The sequence below is a fragment of the Lithobates pipiens genome, unplaced genomic scaffold (assembly GCF_037356315.1).
Source record: "Lithobates pipiens isolate NorthernLeopardFrog02 unplaced genomic scaffold, aLitPip1_a1.2 Scaffold_1, whole genome shotgun sequence".
NCBI lineage: Eukaryota > Metazoa > Chordata > Amphibia > Anura > Ranidae > Lithobates > Lithobates pipiens.
This window is the reverse complement of record NW_027507685.1, coordinates 232,500,225-232,517,751: the sequence shown is the minus strand read 5'-3', so window position 1 is coordinate 232,517,751 and position 17,527 is coordinate 232,500,225. Positions and strand designations below refer to the sequence as shown.

At 44.2% G+C, this 17,527-nt stretch overlaps 1 long non-coding RNA gene across 1 annotated transcript in view; it reads left to right on the top strand.

Moving 5' to 3' along the window:
• The first annotated feature begins 2,099 nt into the window (after positions 1-2,099).
• LOC143984581 (uncharacterized) overlaps positions 2,100-17,527 on the top strand; it is a 37,904-nt gene continuing 22,476 nt past the window's right edge. The window contains exons 1-2 of the long non-coding RNA XR_013274962.1: positions 2,100-2,188; positions 6,065-6,106. This is a non-coding gene — a long non-coding RNA (uncharacterized LOC143984581). The remainder of the gene's footprint in view (positions 2,189-6,064; positions 6,107-17,527) is intronic.

The following is a 17,527-nucleotide window of genomic DNA, read 5'->3' as shown; positions in this document are numbered from 1 at the left end:
GTCGCAATGTCCAACCGTGTGTACAAGAGCTCACAGGAAACAATCACCCCCAGTTTGGCTTTGCTACTTCTTTAGCTAACAGTAGTGAACTTGCATGGTGATTTTCTTCAACGCTTCCCATCAGAAGACGCTCCTGTCGAGGTGATAACTTCCGTGGACAGTCTGGATGTCTCTGAGATGGTTGAAGTTCCATCTGTTACATTTTTGTATCACTATTGCTACAGTATTCTGACTGATGAGTAAAACTTTGCTGATCTTCTTGTAGCCTTCACCTTTCTTGTGTAAATAAATACTGTATTTATTGGCATATAACACTCACTTTTTCACCATGAAAATTGGGTGCAAATAGCGTGTGCGTGCTATACGCCAATACTTCAATTTTAGCTGCCTTATTTAAAATGTAATTTTTTTCCTGAAACTTCCCTCTTAAAATGAATGTGCGTGTTATACGACGATAAATACGGTAGGTTTCTTTCTCAGGCCTTGTGACATCTCTTCCATGTGGTGCCATTGCAAACAGCATGAAGCGGGAAGGGGTTTTCTTTGTTAAGCAATGCCCTTTTATAATCCCCTGTCTGCTGGACACCTGTTTAATTAATAATTAGACTCACCTGTAGTTGAATTCTTGTTAGTTAATTAGGATTTTGTTGTCTAAAATGTATCTTTGCTCTTAAGACATTCATTGGGGTGTATTCTTTTTTGGAACATGGTCTTGAATGAATTTGTTAGGAAAAACACTTTTTTGTGTGTGAAAATTACAAAAATCTTGGTTGCAATCAATGGCCTGCATTTGTTGTAGTATTTTGTAGTATAGTGTCCCATAGAAAATGTTGATTATGAAAGGAAAGTAAAGGTTTTCTGACACATCTGTTGGGGTGTACTCATTTACTGTGTACAGAGAACTGTATATATTGCAATTTTTCCCTGCATGAAAATACTTCTTGCAGTCCAGTTTTGGGTGGAGAAACAAGGCCGGGTTTGGGACATTGTATACTCTATGCATGTAAGCCCTTGTACACACGGTCGGACATTCTGACAACCAAATCCGTTGGATTTTGTCTGACAGATTTTGTCCGAAACTGTTGCATACACACGGTCGGACAAAGTTGACGGAAAATCCGATTGTACATAACGTAATGACGTTATTTTGTTACGATGGGACTACGTTCAGGCTAGTAGCCAATAGCTTTGGTCTAGGAATTTGATCTGAGCATGCGTGGCACTTTGTCCGTCGGAGTAGACTACACATGATCGGAGTATGTCCGATCGGAGCATTTTGTCGGAAAATTTTACGGACACGTTGGAAAACTTGGTCCATCGGATACTCCGACGGAAACAGTGCGATGAAGACCACACACAGTCGGATTATCCGACAAAATGGTCCGATAGGACACATTCCGTCGGAATCTCCGACCGTGTGTACAAGGGCTTAGAGACGTGTAGTTGGGACGGGCAATGTAGAGTCAGTTAAGGGTGGACATTAGAACTGCAACTTATGACATGCATGTCAACATGTCTCCCGGAAACCTGGGAGTTAAAGTGGTTGTAAACCCTTACAAACCACTTTGACCTACAGGTAAGCCTAGATTAAGGCTTACCTGTAGGTCCAAGAAATATCTCCTAAACCTATATGGTTTAGGAGATATTTGCCCAAAAACAGGCACCGCTGTCTACGGCGCATGCGCCGTAGACAGCGGCGCGCAGTCGCACTGAGCGCGGAATTCTCAGAGACGGAGCTGCCGCGCGTGTCGGCTCCCGTGCGCATGCGCGGGAGTGACGTCATCGCAGCTTCGCTGAATGACAGCGGCGGAGCTGCGAGACCCCACCAAGAAGATGGATGCGGCGGACTACAGGGGACAGCGGTGACTTCGCTGGCTCCTGTGTCAAGTAAGTGACACATAATGGCCTACTATGCGATGCATAGTAGTCCATTATGCTTTGCCTTCGCAGGGAATGAAAGAGGAAGTAAACTCATCAGGGTTTACTTCCTCTTTAAATCACTCATACTGACACTGTAAGCATTAAAAAACATTTATTGTCAGATTTAGATGAAGACATATACCTGACTAATTTTTATTTTATTTACTAAGAGAACAAATCATTTCCTGGTTCTGGTCCCTAATCGATTCATCTCTGTTTATTTTAGGGATGGGGTCTGCTAAGCCTAACACTTCTGATCCAGTTACCAGTAAGTAACATTGTGTGTCACGTCATGTCATGTGACTGATGTATAGAAATAATTTGAATTGAACTGATAGATTTGGTACAGAGCAGCAGTTGTCAACTAATTAGGTATAGTGGACCTCAGCTGCAGCCCAGACATCACCAAAGCACATCATATAATGTTTATGTAATACTACAGAAGATTGTGTGTGGACATAACACAGGAGATGTCAGGCTGTGAACATGCTACAGGTATGGTTGGTGATTAGAGGAATGGTGCAGGGGGGCAGACAGAGTCTGGGAACATGTTACAAAGGACTGCTTGAGATCACTTCCATTGCAATTCCCTCACAAACCAATGCTCACCCAACTTCTGGGTTAGGAGGGTCATACAACAAGTGCCAAAGGGCTGGATGTGTCCATTGAGGTGTAGGTAGGGAACCAGGGGCATAGAGACTGTTACTCTTTTAAAGAGGAAGTAAACCCTGATGGGTTTACTTCCTCTTTTTTTCCCTGCAAAGGTAAAGCATAATGGACTACTATGCATCGCATAGTAGCTCATTATGTGTCACTTACCTGACACAGGAGCCAGCGAAGTCGCCGCTGATCCCTGTAGTCCGCCGCATCCATGTTGCTGGTGGCGTCTCGCAGCTCCGACGAATCACAGCGGCGAAGCCGCGATGACGTCACTCCCGCGCATGCGCACGGGAGTCGCGTCTCGTAGCTCCGCCGCTGCCACTCGGCGAAGCCGCGATGACGTCACTCCCGCGCATGTGCACGGGAGTCGACAAATTAGGCAAATCCATTCATGGATTTGCCGCATTTAGTGCGCCTGCGCGCCGCTGTCTACGGCGCATGCGCCGTAGACAGCGGTGCCCATTTTCGGGCAAATATCTCCTAAACCATATAGGTTTAGGAGATATTGCTTGGACCTACAGGTAAGCCTTAATCTAGGCTTACCTGTAGGTCCAAGTTGTTTGGAAGGGTTTACTTCCTCTTTAAAGAGTCTATTATGTTATCAGTTTTAGTTTTATTGGTGGAGTATATACAACATACAAAGATTTGACTTAAGGTTTAGAGCAGAGGTGTCCAACCTTTTGACCTTCCTGGGCCACAGTGGGCCGCAGGTTGGACACCCCCTAGTTTAGATGTTTAAAATGGTTCTCAGTGTACTTTACACATAGATAAACAATTATGCATATGTGTGCACCTGCCCACACACAAATATGTACAGTATACTTACAACCATTGACAACAATACAATATGCAAGTCTTATGCTGGCCTTACATCTGTACAATTTTATTTGATCGTTCATATGAGAACGTTTATAAAAATCACTTGTCCGACCATTCAGTGGTGCCTTCATGGACTTCACTAATTGTGAAGAACTAGGGGCGGACTGACCATTCGGGCACTCGGGCCCCCAGGCCACTAGGAGGACCCATCAGGGTTGCCAGTCTCAGTAAAACCAGGGACAGTATGTAAAAATCTTTTTTTTTTTTTTTTTTACATCTGTCCCTGAAATGTCCCTTCCCGACATCATTTTGGTCTAAAAATCGCTAGATTATAGCTGCCCCACCTCTCCAGTACCTCGTCATCCAATAGAAATACGCTGTACACGCCCCCTTCTCAAGTGTGGCTTATTTGTCTGTAGCAGAGGAGATGCCGACTGCTGGAGGAGAGGAGAGGGAGGAGGGGACACTGACTGGCCCCAGCTAAATGAATTCTTGTCAGTGGCTTACCCTGGTGAGCAGGAGGGAGGATGTGTTTCCTCTGGCAGGGTTCCTCCTGTCTCTGAGGCTTAGATATTTTTTCTGTGTAATACGTGCACTGCTCCGGGAGGAAGAACTTTCTGAATATCTCCCCCAATCTCTGCTACATCTCTCTACTGATTACCTGCCCACCAGTACACAGGCACAGTCTCCTTCTCTCCTGTATTACCACCTAATGTGTCTGTGAGCTGCTGGGGCACTACAAGTACCAGCATGCCAGGAGATGGGGGCAGCAGTGTGTTCCATCAAGATGATTTCTAGATGGAAAGTGCTGGTGTGTGTGTGTGTGTGTGTGTGTGTATATTATATATATATATATATATATATATATATATATATATATATATATATATATATATATATGTATGTGTATTCTGTGTGTGTGCATGTCCATGTATATTGTGCGTTTGTCTGTGTGTATATGTATGTGTATACTTAGAGTTGCCACCAGTAGCGGATTGACCCGGACAGTACAGTTTTGGCAACTTGTGCCCGGATTTCTGTCCCCTGGAAACCCGGGTGCGCACAACATATATCCAGCACCTCTGTGTCCCGGTTTGTCCCATCCTCCGCCCCATAGCGCTGTGTTTACTATGTGGCAGGTGCCACTCCTACATTTGCTCCTCTACTACATTTGTCTGTGTAAGAGCGCCTCCTCACCTCATGTAGCCTCACCCTCTTCCTTCTCTACCACAGCTAGGGAGACAAGTTATTGAGGTGACCGGGGAGCCCGAGACCACCTCCGCACAGCAGGAACCCAAAGCTATGATCACAGCCACCCTCCTCTGTCAGCCTCCCCCTCCTCTTTCAGCACCCCTCCATCCTTTGTCAGCCCCCCTCCTCTCTGTCAGCCCCCCCTCCTCTCCCCTGTCCCCCTTCCTTGCTGTCAGCCCCCCCTCCTCTCTGTCAGACCCCTGTTACCCCCTTCCTCTCTGTCAGCCCCCCCTCCTCTCCCCTGTCCACCTTCCTTGCTGTCAGCCCCCCTCCTCTCTGTCAGACCCCTGTCCCCCCCTTCCTCTCTGTCAGCCCCCCCTCCTCTCCCTTGTCCCCCCCATGCTACACCAGGAGACCTCCCTCCAAAATTACACTGGGAAGCTCCCCACCAAACATTACACACTAGATATGCACTATATTGTACATTACACACTAAATATACACTATATTGTGCATGACACATGCCTGTACTATATATACACTATATTGTACAATACACACTGTATTGTACATTACACACGCCTGCACTATATACACTATATTGTACATTACACACGCCTGTACTATATTGTACAATACACACTACATATACACTATATTGTACAATACACACACCTGCACTATATGCAATTGGCCACTGTTCATCACTGCGCGTGCTGCATTGCTACTCCCCTAGGGCACACAGAGGTGTTCCAGGTTTTTTACATCTCATAGTGTATGCTACAAAAAAATGCCAAGCCCCGCTGAAGTGTTCTTCCAAGGGGAGTGAAGGAGACAGTTAATGTTAGAAGTGATGCTATCAGATCGGGAGTGCATAAAAGGAAAGGAGACACAGAAGGTATTTTTGCAACATGGTCTTGAATGAATTTGTTAGGAAAAACACTTTTTTGTGTGTGAAAATGACAAAAAGCTTGGTTACAATCAGTGGCCCGCATTTGTTGTAGTATTTTCTAGTATAGTGTCCCATAGAAAATGTTGATTATGAAAGGAAAGTAAAGGTTTTCTGACACATCTGTTGGGGTGTACTCATTTACTGTGTACTGAGAACTGTATATATTGTCATTTTTCCATGTATGAAAATACTTCTTGCAGTCCAGTTTTGGGTGGAGAAACAAGGCCGGATTTGGGACATTGTGTACTCTATGCATGTTAGAGACGTGTAGTTGGGACGTGCAATGTAGAGTCAGGTAAGGGTGGACATTAGGACTGCAACTTATGACATGCATGTCAACATGTCTCCCGGAAACCTGAGAGTTAAATTACTCATACTGACACTGTAAGCATTAAATGGAGAAAATATTTATTGTCAGATTTAGATGAAGACATATACCTGACTCATTTTTATTTTATTTATTAAGAGAACAAATCATTTCCTGGTTCTGGTCCCTAATCGATTCATCTCTGTTTATTTTAGTGATGGCGTCTGCTAATCCCAACACTTATGTTCCAGTTCCCAGTAAGTAACATTGTGTGTCACGCCATGTCATGTGACTGATCTATAGAAATAATTTGAATTGACCTGATAGATTTGGTACAGAGCAGCAGTTGTCACCTAATTATGTATAGTGGACCTCAGCTGCAGCCCAGACATCACCAAAGCACATCATATAATGTTTATGTAATACTACAGAAGATTGTGTGTGGACATAACACAGGAGATGTCAGGCTGTGAACATGCTACAGGTATGGTTGGTGATTAGAGGAATGGTGCAGGGGGGCAGACAGAGTCTGGGAACATATTACAAAGGACCGCTTGAGATCACTTCCATTGAAATTCCCTCACAAATCAATTCTCACTCAACTAACTGCTGGGGTAGGAGGGTCATACAACACATGCCAAAGGGTTAGATCTGGCCATTGAGGTGTAGGTAGGGAACCAGGGGTATAGAGACTTATGCCACATACACACAGTCAGAATTTTGGCCAGCAAAAGACCGATGAGAGCTTTTTGTCGGAAAATGTGACCGTGTGTAGGCTCCATCGGACTTTTGCTGGTGGAATTTCGGCTTGCAAATGATTGAGAGCATGTTCTCAATTTTTCTGACGGAAAAAGTTTTTCTGTCGGAAATTCCGATTGTCTGTGGCAATTCCGACACACAAAATTCCGATGCATGCTCAAACAATTCAACGCATGCTCAGGAATAATTCAACGCATGCTCGGAAGCATCAAACTTAATTTTTTCGTGGCTCGTCGTAGTGTTGTACGTCACCGCATTGTTGACGGTAGGAATTTGGTGTGACCGTGTTTAGGCAACACAAGCTTGAGTGGAATTCCATCTGAAAAACCATCCAAGGCTTTTCCGACAAGAATTCTGATCATGTTTACGTGGCATTACTCTTGTAAAGAGTCTATTATTTTATCAGTTTTAGCTTTATTGGTGGAGTATATACAACATACAAAGATTTGTCTGAAGGTTTAGAGCAGAGGTGTCCAAGCTTTTGACCTTCCTGGGCCACAGTGGGCCGCAGGTTGGACACCCCTAGTTTAGATGTTTAAAATGGTTCTCAGTGTACTTTACACATAGATAAACAATTATACATATGTGTGCACCTGCCCACACACAAATATGTACAGTATACTTACAACCATTAACAACAATACAGTATGCAAGTCCTATGCTGGCCTCACATCCGTACAATTTTATTTTGATCGTTCATATGATAAAGTATAAAAATCACTCGTCCGACCTTCATGGACTTCACTAATTGTGAAGGACCAGGGGCGGACTGACCATTCGGGCACCCCAGGCCACTAGGAGGACCCATCAGGGTTGCCAGTCTCAGTAAAACTAAGGACAGTATGTAAAAAGTTTTTTTTACATCTGTCCCTGAAATGTCCCTTCCCGACATCATTTTGGTCTAAAAATCCAGAGATTATAGCTGCCCCGCCTCTCCAGTACCTCATCAGCCAATAGAAATACGCTGTGCATGCCCCCTACTCGAGCGCGGCTTATTTGTCTGTAGCAGAGGAGATGCCGACTGCTGGAGGAGAGGAGAGGGAGGAGGGGACACTGCTGCCTGATAGAAGGTAAGCGAACTGGCCCCAGCTAAATGAATTCTTGTCAGTGGCTTACCCTGGTGAGCCGGAGGGAGGATGTGTTTCCTCTGGCAGGGCTCCTCCTGTCTCTGAGGCTATTCAATTGTTTTTTCTGTGTAATAAGTGCACTGCTCCGGGAGGAAGTACTTCTACTACAAGTACCAGCATGCCAGGAGATGGGGGCAGCAGCAGTGTGTTCCATCAAGATGATTTCTAGATGGAAAGTGCTGGTGTGTGTGTATACTGTATATACTGTGTGTGTGTCTCTGTATACTGTTTGTGTGTGTGTGTACGTTGTGTATAGAGGATTAATCTGAACAGTACGGTTTTTGGCAACTTGTGCCTGGATTTCTGTTCCCTGGAAACCCGGGGGCATACAGAACATATATTCAGTGCCTCTGTGTCCCAGTTTGTCCCATCCTTCGCCCCGTAGCTCTGTGTTTACTGTGTGGTAGGTGGCGCCGGCGGCTGTGCGCCTATCTGCTCCTCCCCTACACTTGTCTGTGTAAGAGCGCCTCCTCACCTCATGTAGCATCCCCCTCTTCCTGCTCCCCCACAGCTGTGGAGACAAGATATTGAGGTGACCGGTGAGCCCGAGTCCTCCTCCGCACAGCAGGAACCCAAAGGTATGATCACAGCCGCCCTCCTCTGTCAGCCCCCCATCCTCTGTCAACCTCCCCCTCCTCTGTTAGACTCCCCCTCCTCCCTGTCAGCCTCCTCCTCCTCCCTGTCAGCCTCCTCCTCCTCCCTGTCAGCCTCCTCCTCCTCCCTTTCAGCCTCCCCCTCCTCCCTGTCAGCCCCCCCTCCTCTCTGTCAACCCCCTGTCTCCCTCCCTCTGTCAGCCCCCCCTCCCCTGTCCCGCATTCCTCTCTGTCAGCCCTCCTCCTCTCCCTTGTCCCCTTATATTACACCAGGAGACCTCCCCCCAAAATTACACTGAGAGACTCCCCACCAAACATTACACACTACATATACACTATATTGTACATTACACACCCCTGCACTATATACACTATTTTGTACATTACACACTAAATATACCATATATTGTACATTACACACGCCTGCACTATATACATTATATTGTACAATACACACTACATATACACTATTTTTTACATTACACATGCCTTCACTATATACACTATATTGTACATTACACACACCTGCACTATATACACTATATTGTACATTGCACACACCTGCACTATATACACTATATTGTACAATACACACTACATATATACTATATTGTACATTACACATGCCTGCACTATATACACTATATTGTACATTACACACCCCTGCACTATATACACTATATTGTACAATACACACTACATATACACTATATTGTACATTACACACGCCTGCACTATATGCATTATATTGTACAATACACACTACATATACACTATATTGTACATTACACACACCTGCACTATATGCAATTGGCTACACCCACTGTTCATCACTGCAAGTGCCGCATTGCTACTCCCCTAGGGCACACAGAGGTGTCCCAGGTATATTCTCATAGTGTATGCTACAAAAAAAATGCCAAGCCCCACTGAATTGTTCGGGTTTGGCTCGAAGAAAAGGTGGCAACCCTATGTATACTGTATGTGCAGTATATGTGTATATACTGTATGCCCAACGGGCATTTGCCCAGTGGGCTGGGGCTCAACCACAGGGCAGCGATCCGATGCCTGTTGATGACCAGGGTCGTACAGCGGGTGGTAAGTGGCGACCGTGGCCTGGAGAGGGTTAACACAGGGTGCGGTCGCCACTCAGCTCCAGCTATGTGGTGTGTCCTCTCCAGGCTCTCCTGCCCTGCCAACGATGTCATCTATCAGCAGGGGCGGGAGGAGCCGGAGATCTGTACACTGAACAGCCTGGGCAGCAGGTCGGATCCAATTAAAACACTGATTGATGTCCGCGGCTGGCGATAGCTAGGCAACGGGGGATGTTGCCAGGGCTGGGGCCGCCGATGTCATGGAAACGTATGATGTCAGGAGATCCGGCCCACCTAGGCAGATTACGTCCATTTAAAAAACCAAGGGGAGTGAAGGAGACAGTTAACATTAGAAGTGAAGCTATCAGATCGGGAGTGCATAAAAGGAAAGGAGACACAGAAGGTATTTTTGCAACATGGTCTTGAATGAATTTGTTGGGAAAAACACTTTTTTGTGTGCGAAAATTACAAAAAGCTTGGTTACAATCAATGGCAAAGACAGTTAACGTTAGAAGTGAAGCCATCAGATCGGGAGTGCATAGAAGGAAAGGAGACACAGATGGTAAACGAGAAAAGGCAAAAAAAGTAATGGAGGACACAGCAAAGTGTAAATTAGATAAAGATGAATGGTGGCAAAAAGGAGATGAGGAAGGGGGAAGAAGAGGGGAAGGAGGGAAGAAGAACAGATAGAAAAAAAGGGGGATATATAAAGAGAAAAGGAAAAAGAGTGAGAAAAAAAGAAACAGAAAAAAGACAGAGGAGAGGAAAATAAGAAAAAAATACAAGTGAAAAATATAAAAGGATATAGATAGAGAAAAGAGAATAGGAAAATGGAAGAAATGAGTGAGGGAATGAGACAAATTAAGAGGATAAAAATGTTGGAAAATAAACTGAAAAAAAGTAAGAAAAAAATAAATAATGTGTGGAAAAATAAATATAAATGAAAATAAAATAAAAATATAAAAATAAATAATAATGAAAAGAAAAATAAAATAAATAAAAAATAAATAATGGATAAAAATTATGAGCCAAACACCCCCTGGTTCGGTTCGCAGCAGAACATGCGAACAGTCAAAAAATTAGTTCAAGCACCGTTAAAGTCTATGGGACATGAACATGAATAATCAAAAATGCTTATTTTAAAGGCTTATATGCAAGTTATTGTCATAAATGTGTTTGTGGACCCGGGTCCTGCCCCAGGGGACATGTATCAATGCAAAAACAAGTTTTAAAAACTGCCCTTTTTTCAGAAGCAGTGATTTTAATAATCCTTAAAGTGAAACAATAAAAGTGAAATATTCCTTTAACCTGCCTGGTGGTATTCCCGAGTCTGGCTCGGGGTGGAATTTCAGTACCACTAGCGGTAACCCCTGAGCCAGACTCGTGATCGCATTGCAGGATACAGGGAGAGTTACTCACCTTGTCCCCTGGATCCAGCGATGTCCTCCGCGCTGTGTGTGCGAGCTTTCCTCCGCTCGATTCACAGTGCCCGAGTGCCGCTGAGCTCCGTTCCCTGCAACGTTATGACACACGGGAGTGGAGATCGGCGCCAAATTCAAAAAAGTAAAAACACAAAACACACACAGCACTGTAATCGTACAGATTACAGTACTATATAAAGAAATACACACCCCCTTTGTCCCTAGTGGTCTGTCCAGTGCCCTGCATGCACTTTTATATTATAAATACAGTTTTTTCTGCCTGGAATTTGGAGATTGTCCATAGCAACCAAAAAGTGTCCCTTTATGTCAAAGGTGATTTTAGACCAGCTAGAAAACAGCGATAATAAATTGGAATCACTTGCAGAATTGAGCGATAGCGATATGTGGGGAGATCCGTCATCAAACACTAAATCTAATGACAGCGACAATTCTGCAAATGAGCAAATTTCAGTGTTTTTGGATTTGATTACATTATTGAATAATTTTTATTATTATTTGTTATAATTATTTATAGTTATTTATTATATTATAAACGTGATCATACCTCAGTATCTCTACTAGACTCTGTTTTGAACAGATTTAAGAGAATTATTCCTAAAAATGACAGGCCTATAATATAAAACGCCAAATTTCCATTCAAAATAATTGTACCGCTTTCAACACCTAAAATCAGAAACAATGATACCGCCAGGGAGGTTAAATTTTGTACCTGGGGAGTTCTATAGTATGCCTGTACAGGGACGAATGTTTCCCGTGTTTAGAACAGTCCGAGAGCAAAATTACATTTCAAAAGGAAAAAGTTATTCAAAAGTACTTGCGACTATAATGAATTGCCGGTCCGGTTCATTGATAAAAATGGGATTCCCCCACAGTGCATTACCAGGCCCTTTGGGTCTGGTATGAATATTAAAGGGAACCCCAAACCAAAATTTTGAAAAAAATTGCATGGGGGCCCCCCAAATTCCATACCAGGCCCATCAGGTCTGGTATGGATATTAAGGGGAACCCTACGCCATTTAAAAAAAAAATGGTGTTGGGGTCCCCTTCAAAATCCATACCAGACCCTTCTGGACAGAGGGATATAGGTTGGGTATCCAGGGTTGAATCAAGCACAAAATTAAAATCTCAGGCCATAACCACTTTCCCCTCCCTAAACTTTTCTAACTTACTCAGTATCTTTCTCAAAAAAAGACAAGGGTGAGTATTAGGGCAGTAAACATTAACAAATGTATACTCATTATTAAACAGTGATCTTTTAATAAATAGGTAACTTCATTCGGAGTCAGACTCCATTGCTTTTCAAGTAAATGGTGTTTTCCTGTCAAAACCTATTGCTATTCCTTTGGATCTCTTATTAGGAGAGTATCCATGATAACAAACTGGAAGACCCTTTGAGCTTAGTCCATATATGCAGTGCAGCTGGGGCTGTAGAGGAAGGGAATAAGGACTTTATGCCCTCAGTCCTTTTCTCTGTCTCAAAAAATGGAGACATCGGGGTCGTCTGTATGCAATTCCGACGCTCAAAATTCCTACGCATGCTCGGAAACAATTTGACGCATGCTCGGAAGCATTGAGCTTCATTTTCTCGGCTTGTCATAGTGTTGTACGTCACGCGTTCTTGGCGGTCAAAAGTTCCGAGAACTTTTGTGTGACCGTGTGTATGCAAACCAAGCTTGAGTGGAATTCCATCCAAGACTTTTCAGATGGAAAATCCGCTTGTGTATACATGGCATAAGTTAGAAAATTTTAGGCAAAAGTGGTTATGGCAGGAGATTTTAATTTTGTGCTTGATCCAACCCTGGATACCCAACCTATATCCCTCCACTCTGAGTGGAAAAACCTTAAAGCTGTCAAACAAAATTTATATCAGCAGCAATGGTGGAGAATTATGCAAAGTATTTTAGTTATGAAATAATTAAAAAAAATTTGAGGAACCATCAGCCTTTACGATATAACACTTTATGATCAACCATTTGCCCTTATCCCTGCTGTCTTAATGTTTTCTGATTGGTTAATTGCTGTGCGAAAGTGAGCACCCGTATCTATATGGGTTGAAACTAACCATAATCATCACTTCCTCTCTGCAGACAACGAAGAGAATTCTTCTACAGTAACTCATCCAACAGCTGAATGTGAGTCCCTGAATCTCATTACTTGGCTGTCTGCTTTGTATTCCTAGTACAAGTTCATGTCTCCTGTCTATACATATAATTATCTTTGTATTATGTGTTGTGTATACGGGGTTCAAACTTGACTTCATGGTTACAGGCTTTTCATATTGGTTATGTCCCAGGCACTAAAGCTTGCCATACACAGCGTGAGTTTTGGCCAATTCATCAGGAATTCTCTCAGTGGGTGGCCCTGTTGGATGATCCTCGACTGAACAGTTGAACAGCGCCTGCATTCAATCACATGCAGATACTGTTCAGGTATTAGGAAACAAAAAAAAAGCTTAGGGGGGGAAAGGAACCCCCTACTATAGTATATGGGACTCTAATGGACATGGAGTTGTCAGTGAAGAATAACATTAATTCACTTGTGTATAAAAAGATTTACAACTTAATTATACACAACATTTAAAAACTGTTGTTTGATCAAATGATCATGCAGCTTTTCGTTTAAAAACATTCCAACAGTGGTAAAACATCCACCATGTTAAGCAGATTTACAGAGTTGATATACATAATTCCAGATATTTTGTTCCATGGCGTTTCACTGAGCATGCTTGCTTCCTCAGGGAACTTCTATGTATATCTGAAAAAATCATCATTGTAACAATATGTTATTCAATATTCACATAATGAAAAATACTAATTTGATCCATATTACTTTGAAAACAAAGAAGCTCACCAACAATATCCACAATTGTGTATATTCTTGTTTGCTGCAATTCCAACAAAAAAAGAGAAGCCACACTTGTTGGCCACCTAACCCCTGACTCACGTACAGGAAGCGGCCAAAACGGGCAGTGGACCACCCAAGGGGAACACAAGTGGGCCTGATTATGACCCACCACAACAGCTGAAAGTATAGCCAAAAATAATAACTCAACTCAACATTGCCAGCGACAGGGCGAAGACCCAAATATGCAGCATACTAGTATGTACTGGGCTGCATATCCCAACAATGTGTGTGTATATGTGTATATATGTATGTGTGTGTGTGTGTGTGTGTGTGTGTGTGTGTGTGTGTGTGTGTGTGTGTGTATATATATATATATATATATATATATATATATATATATGTATATATATATATATATTTATGGTCGAAGCCCTATGGCTTATACGGATATCAACAAATAGACTTGCCATAAGATTTACAACATGAAATGGACCTGAAGTGTGCCCTGGTCTGATGGTCGGTATACCAAAATAAGGGGGCAAAAACATTCAGGTAGGGGTGTAGTTTTATTATTTTGATCATTCATATGAGAAAGTATAAAAATCACTTGTCCGACCATTCAGTGGTGCCTTCATGGACTTCACTAATTGTGAAGGACCAGGGGCGGACTGACCATTCGGGCACCCCAGGCCACTAGGGGGCCCGTCAGGGTTGCCAGTCTCAGTAAAACTAGGGACAGTATGTAAAAAATTTTTTTTACATCTGTCCCTGAAATGTCCCTTCCCGACATCATTTTGGTCTAAAAATCCAGAGATTATAGCTGCCCCGCCTCTCCAGTACCTCACCAGCCAAAAGAAATACGCTGTACACGCCCTCTTCTCGAGCGCGGCTTATTTTTCTATAGCAGAGGAGATGCCGACTGCTGGAGGAGAGGAGAGGGAGGAGGGGACACTGCTGCCTGATAGAAGGTAAGCGAACTGGCCCCAGCTAAATGAATTCTTGTCAGTGGCTTACCCTGGTGAGCAGGGGGGAGGATGTTTCCTCTAGCAGGGCTCCTCCTGTCTCTGAGGCTATTCGATTGTTTTTTCTGTGTAATAAGTGCACTGCTCCGGGAGGAAGTACTTCTACTACAAGTACCAGCATGCCAGGAGATGGGGGCAGCAGCAGTGTGTTCCATCAAGATGATTTCTTTGATGGAAAGTGCTGGTGTGTGTGTATACTGTATATACTGTGTGTGTGTCCGTGTATACTGTTCATGTGTGTGTGTACTTTGTGTATAGAGGATTAATCTGAACAGTACGGTTTTGACAACTTGTGCCCGGATTTCTGTTCCCTGGAAACCCGGGCATGCACAACATATATTCAGTGCCTCTGTGTCCCGGTTTGTCCCATCCTTCGCCCCGTAGCTCTGTGTTTACTATGTGGCAGGTGGCACCGGCAGCGGCTGTGCGCCTATCTGCTCCTCTCCTACACTTGTCTGTGTAAGAGCGCCTCCTCACCTCATGGAGCCTTCCCCTCTTCCTACTCTACCATAGCTGTGGAGACAAGATATTGAGGTGACCGGGGAGCCTGAGTCCTCCTCCGCACAGCAGGAACCCAAAGGTATGATCACTGCCGCCCTCCTCTGTCAGCCCCCCCTCCTCTGTCAGCCTCCCCCTCCTCCGTGTCAGCCTCCCCCTCCTCCCTGTCAGCTCCCCCCCTCTCTGTCAGCCCCCCTCCTCTCTGTCACCCCCCTGTCTCCCTTCCTCTCTGTCAGCCCCCCCTCCCCTGTCCCGCCTTCCTCTCTGTCAGTCCCCCCCCTTCTCCCCTGTCCCCTCTCCTCTCCCTTGTCCCCTTATATTACACCAGGAGACCTCCCCCCAAAATTACACTGAGAGACTCCCCACCAAACATTACACACTACATATACACTATATTGTACATTACACACCCCTGCACTATATACACTATTTTGTACATTACACACTAAATATACCCTATATTGTACATTACACACGCCTACACTATATTGTACAATACACACTACATATACACTATATTGTACATTACACACGCCTGCACTATATACATTATATTGTACAATACACACTACATTTACACTATATTGTACATTACACATGTCTGCACTATATACATTATATAGTACATTACACATACCTGCACTATATGCAATTGGCTACACCCACTGTTCATCGATGCGAGTGCTGCATTGCTACTCCCCTAGGACACACAGAGGTGTCCCAGGTATTTTCTCATAGTGTAGGCTACAAAAAAAATGCCAAGCCCCGCTGAAGTGTTCGGGTTTGGCTCGAAGGAAAGGTGACAACCCTATGTATACTGTATGTGCAGTATATGTGTATATACTGTATGCCCAACGGGCATTTGCCCAGTGGGCTGGGGCCGCCGGGCTCAACCACAGGGCCGCGATCCGATGCCTGTTGATGACCAGGGTCGTACAGCAGGAGCTAAGTGGCGACCGCGGCCTGGAGAGGGTTAACACAGTCCGCGGTCGCCACTCACCTCCCGCTATGCGGTGTGTCATCTCCAGGCTCTCCTGCCCTGCCAACGATGTCATCTATCAGCAGGGGCGGGAGGAGCCGGAGATCTGTACACTGAACAGCCTGGGCCGCAGGTCGTATCAAATTAAAACACAGATCAATGTCCGCGGCCAGCGATAGTTAGGCAACGGGGGATGTTGCCAGGGCTGGGGCCGCCGATGTCATGGAAACGTATGATGTCAGGAGACCCCGCCCACCTAGGCAGATTACGTCCATTCAAAAAACCAAGGGGAGTGAATGAGACAGCTAACTTTAGAAGTGAAGCTATCAGATCGGGAGTGCATAAAAGGAAAGGAGACACAGAAGGCATTTTTGCAACATGGTCTTGAATGAATTTGTTAGGAAAAAATGGAAAATTGATATCAAATACTTACCGTAATTTTCCTTTCCTGATGGGCTCCATGGCAGCATACGTGTGAGTTAGCCCTGCCTCCATAATTACCCAATAGGACCTCTACTCCCATAAATCTTTGCTCCAAGCTGCTATCCGTGTTCGGTAACTAGCCTACTCCAACATTTGGGAGGGAACTCCTGCTGCCATGGAGCCCATCAGGGCCAGATTAAGAACATCATGGGCCTGGTGCTGAGGATTTTGGTAGGGCCTTTTATAAACAATAAGTAAATAAAAATGCAAACATTTTTTTGTTATAACAAATTAAATTAAAGAGAGAGAGGGAGGATGAGAGAGAGAGAAAGGGGATGAAAGAGGTGTGAGGGGTAAGGGATCGAGGATGAGAGAGAAGGGGGGGGGGGGCGAGAGAAAGAGGATGCACATGAGCATGTGTGGGAATGACATCAATGATGCAGCCTGGCCAAGGCAAGTGACGGAAGGCACAGAACCCAGAAGGAAGACCGGGTGAAGATGTTAGTGCCCAGGCCCCACCGGATTGATCACAGCACAGCACTGGAGGGCTCAGTCTGACAATTTAAGTGTATCCTAATGTGCTAATATGCTGGGCATACTTGTACATTATGGCATAACCTACCCCAGGGCCTCTAAAAAGTAGTAATGTTCGAAAAGTTTACTACCGCTTTAATATCACGAGCCTCTCATGGGGCCCCCTACTGACCCTGTGGCCCTTGGGCAGTGCCTAAGTGCATAGTTGTCAACATTTCAAAAATATTTTCAGAAACGCTTTTTTACAATTGCTATATTTAGAGTAGCTGACATCCCCTATGTTCCTCTATACATCACAATAGTAATTACAAAATTAAATAAATAATAATAATGGGGTAGAACAAATATGAGGACTGTGAGATTTCC